At 35.4% G+C, this 4,838-nt stretch overlaps 1 non-coding gene across 1 annotated transcript; it reads right to left on the bottom strand.

Annotated features, from left to right (window-relative positions):
- Window positions 1-4,003: 4,003 nt before the first annotated feature.
- LOC112781908 (small nucleolar RNA R71) lies at window positions 4,004-4,111 on the bottom strand. The gene has a single exon (XR_003192655.1). It is a non-coding gene; the product is annotated as a small nucleolar RNA R71 (small nucleolar RNA).
- Window positions 4,112-4,838: the final 727 nt, after the last annotated feature.

Genomic DNA, 4,838 nt, shown 5'->3' on the forward strand with positions numbered 1-4,838 from the left:
CTATGAGTTTGTGTATTTTTCTGTGATTTCAGGTATTTTCTGACTGAAATTGAGGGACTTGAGCAAAAATCAGATTCAGAGGTTGAAGAAGGACTGCTGATGATGTTGGATTCTGACCTCCCTGCACTCAAAATGAATTTTCTGAAGCTACAGAACTCAAAATGGCGCGCTTCCAATTGCTTTGGAAAGTAGACATCCAGGGCTTTCCAGAAATATATAATAGTTCATACTTTGGCCGAGTTTAAATGACGCAAACTGGCGTTCAACTCTAGTTTTCTGCCCAATTCTGGCGTCCAGCGCCAGAAACAAGTTGCAAAGTGGAGTTCAACGCCCAAAATGGCACAAAAGCTGGCGTTCAACTCCAAGAATGACCTCTCCACGTGTAGACTTCAAGCTCAGCCCAAGCACACACCAAGTGGGCCCCGGAAGTGGATTTATGCATCAATTACTTACTTCTGTAAACCCTAGTGACTAGTTTATTATAAATAGAACTTTTTATCATTGTATTAGCAGTCTTGGTTGCTCCGGTTCCCCTCTGGGGCCGAAACCAATGAACACCATTATCACTTATGTATTTTCAACGGTAGAGTTTCTACACTCCATAGATTAAGGTGTGGAGCTCTGCTGTTCCTCAAAGATTAATGCAAAGTACTACTTTTTTCTATTCGATTCAACTTATTCCGCTTCTAAGATATTCATTCGCACTTCAACCTGAATGTGATGAATGTGACAATCATCATCATTCCCTATGAACGCGTGCCTGACAACCACTTCCGTTCTACCTTAGATTGAATGAGTATCTCTTAGATCTCTTAATCAGAATCTTCGTGGTATAAGCTAGATTGATGGCAGCATTCATGAGAGTCCGGAAAGTCTAAACCTTGTCCGTGGTATTTCGAGTAGGACTCTGGGATTGAATGATTGTGACGAACTTCAAATTCGCGAGTGCTGGGCGTAGTGACAGACGCAAAAGGATAGTAAATTCTATTCCAGTATGATCGAGAACCTCCAAGATGATTAGCCATGTAGTGACAGCGCATCGGACCATTTTCACAGAGAGGAATAGGATGCAACCAACGACAAGGGTGATGCCTCCAGACGATTAGCCATGCTGTGACAGAGCATTTGGACCATTTTCCCGAGAGGATTGAAAGTAGCCATTGGCACCGGTGACATCCTTACACAAAGCCAGCCATAGAAAGGAGTAAGACTGATTGGATGAAGATAGCAGGAAAGCAGAGGTTCAGAGGAATGAATGCATCTCCATACGCTTATCTGAAATTCTCACCAATGATTTACATAAGTATTTCTATCCTTATTTTAGTATTAATTTCGAAATCTCCATAACTATTTTATATCCGCCTGACTGAGATTTACAAGGTAACCATAGCTTGCTTCAAACCAACAATCTCTGTGGGATTCGACCCTTACTCACGTAAGGTATTACTTGGACGACCCAGTGCACTTGCTGGTTAGTTATGCGAAGTTGTGAAGATATGTTTAGACCATGGTTCTGTGCATCCGTTTTTGGTGCCATCGCCAGGGAATCAATTTCGAACAATAATTCATTACCAGAGATCACAATTTCGCATACCAAGTTTTTGGCGCCGTTGCCGGGGATTGTTCGAGTTTGGACAACTGACGGTTCATCTTGTTGCTCAGATTAGGTAATTTTCTTTTTGTTTTATTTTCAAAAAAAAAATTTTCAAAAATCTTTCAAAAATTTTCTCCTTTGTTTTCGAAAAAAAAATTTTTAAAATAAAAAAAAATGTTTTCAAAAATATATTTTTCTTCAGAATTTTTAAGAATGAATTCTAGTGTTTCATGAAGCAGGTTAAAGCCTGGCTGACTGTAGGGCATGTTAGGCGTGTCATGTCTGAGTTACATACTAAAGCTTGGCTGGCTATTAAGCCATGCCTGACCCTTTGATTGGAGCTTTAGACTAAAGAGCATAAGATTCCTGGAATTCATATTAAAAATTTTGGAATCCTTATTTTTCTTTTTCAAAATGATTTTCGAGAAAATTAAAAGAAAATACAAAAAAAAAACAAAAAAATTTCATAAAATCATAAAAATTAAAAATAATTTTTATGTTTCTTGTTTGAGTCATGTGTCATGTTATAAGTTTGGTTTCAATTGCATATTCATTTTGCATTTTTCGAAAATTCATGCATTCATGGTGTTCTTCATGATCTTCAAATTGTTCTTGGTAAGTCTTCTTATTTGATCTTGATGTTTTCTTGTTTTGCATCTTTTCTTGTTTTACATGTGCATTTTTGCATCCATAGAGTCTAAACATGAAAGATTTCTAAGTTTGGTGTCTTGCATGTTTTCTTTGCATTAAAAATTTTTCAGAAACATGTTCTTGATGTTCATCTTGACATTCAAAGTGTTCTTGGTGTTCATCTTGACATTCATAGTGTTCTTGCATTCATCACATACTTTGATCCAAAATTTTCATGCATTGAGTCTTTTTCATGTTTTTCTCTCTCATCATTAAAAAATTCAAAAATAAAAAAAAAATATCTTTCCCTTTTTCTCTCTTAAAATTTCGAAAATTAGATTTGACTTTTTTAAAAATTTTTTAAAATCTGGTTGTTTTTATAAGTCAAATCAAAATTTCAATTTAAAAATCTTATCTTTTTCAAAATCTTTTTCAAAAATCAAATCTTTTTCATTTTTCTTAGTTATTTTCGAAAATTTTAAAAATATTTTTCAAAAATCTTTTTCTTATCTTTACCTCATACTTTTCGAAAATAACATCATCAATTAATGTTTTAATTCAAAAATTTCAAGTTTGTTGCTTGCTTATTAAGAAAGATTCAAACTTAGAGTTCTAGAATCATATCTTGTGATTTCTTGTGAATCAAGTCATTAATTATGATTTTAAAAATCAAATCTTTTTCAAAAACTAATTTCAATCATATCTTTTCAAAAATATCTTCTTATCTTATCTTTTTCAAAAATTTGATTTCAAAATATCTTTTCTAACTTCCTATCTTCTTATCTTTTCAAAATTGATTTTCAAAATTTGTTTCAACTAACTAACTAATTTTTTGTTTGTTTCTTATCTTTTTTCAAAACTACCTAACTAACTCTCTCTCTCTAATTTTGGAAAATATCTTCCCTCTTTTTCAAAAATTCTTTTTAATTAACTAATTATTTTAATTTTTGATTTTTTTTATTTTCGAAAATTACTAACCTTTTTCAAAAACTGTTTTCGAAAATCACTAACTCTTTTTCAAAAATTATTTTCGAAAATCCTCTCCCTCTCTCATCTTATTCTATTTATTTATTCATCTACTAACATCTCTTCATCTCACATCACTGCTCATATCCTTACCCTTGTGTTTGGATTCTTCATTCTTCTTCATCCCTATTCCTTTTCTTCTTCTACTAACAATAAGGAACCTCTTTACTGTGACATAGAGGATTCTTCTACTTTTCTTGTTCTCTTCTCTTTCTTATGAGCAGGAACAAGGAAAAAGACATTCTTGTTGAAGCTGATCCAGAACCTGAAAGGACTCTGAAGAGGAAACTAAGAGAAGCTAAATTACAACAATCCAGAGACAACCTTATTGAAAATTTCGAACAAGTAAAGGAGATGGCAGCCGAACCCAACAACAATAATGCAAGGAGAATGCTTGGTGACTTTACTACACCTAATTTCAATTTACATGGAAGAAGCATCTCCATTCCTGCCATTGGAGCAAACAACTTTGAGCTGAAACCTCAATTAGTTTCTCTGATGCAGCAGAACTGCAAGTTTCATGGACTTCCATCTAAAGATCCTTTTCAGTTTTTAACTGAATTCTTGCAGATATGTGATACCGTTAAGACTAATGGAGTAGATCCTGAAGTCTACAGGCTCATGCTGTTCCCTTTTGCTGTAAGAGACAGAGCTAGAGTGTGGTTAGACTCTCAACCCAGAGATAGCCTGAACTCTTGGGATAAGCTAGTCACGGCTTTCTTAGCCAAGTTCTTTCCTCCTCAAAAGCTGAACAAGCTTAGAGTGGATGTTCAAACCTTCAGACAGAAGGAAGGTGAATCCCTCTATGAAGCTTGGGAGAGATACAAAGGACTGACCAAAAAGTGTCCTTTTGACATGCTTTCAGAATGGACCATCCTGGATATATTCTATAATGGTATGTCTGAATTAGCTACGACGTCATTAGATACTTCTGCAGGTGGATTCATTCACCTAAAAAAAACGCCTACAGAAGCTCAAGAACTCATTGACATGGTTGCTAATAACCAGTTCATGTACACTTCTGAGAGGAATACTATGAGTAATGGGACGCCTCAGAAGAAGGGAGTTCTTGAAATTGATACTCTAAATGGCATACTGGCTCAGAATAAAATATTGACTCAGCAAGTCAATATGATTTTGCAGAGTCTGAATGGTATGCAAGCTGCGTCCAACAGTACTCAAGAGGCATCTTCTGAAGAAGAAGCTTATGATCCTGAGAACCCTGCAATAGCAGAGGTAAATTACATGGGTGAACTTTATGGAAACACCTATAATCCATCATGGAGAAATCACCCAAATCTCTCATGGAAGGATCAAAAGCCTCAACAAGGCTTTAATAATGGTGGAAGAAACAGGTTTAGCAATAGCAAGCCTTTTCCATCATCCACTCAGCAACAGACAGAGAATTCTGAGCAGAATCCATCTAGCTTAGTAAATTTAGTCTCTGATCTATCTGAGACCACTTTGAGTTTCATGAATGAAACAAGATCCTCCATTAGAAATTTGGAAGCACAAGTGGGCCAGCTGAGTAAAAGGATCACTGAAGTCCCTCCTAGTACTCTCCCAAGCAATACAGAAGAGAATCCAA

This window comes from Arachis hypogaea, chromosome 19 (genome assembly GCF_003086295.3).
Source record: "Arachis hypogaea cultivar Tifrunner chromosome 19, arahy.Tifrunner.gnm2.J5K5, whole genome shotgun sequence".
In the NCBI taxonomy this organism is placed as follows: domain Eukaryota; kingdom Viridiplantae; phylum Streptophyta; class Magnoliopsida; order Fabales; family Fabaceae; genus Arachis; species Arachis hypogaea.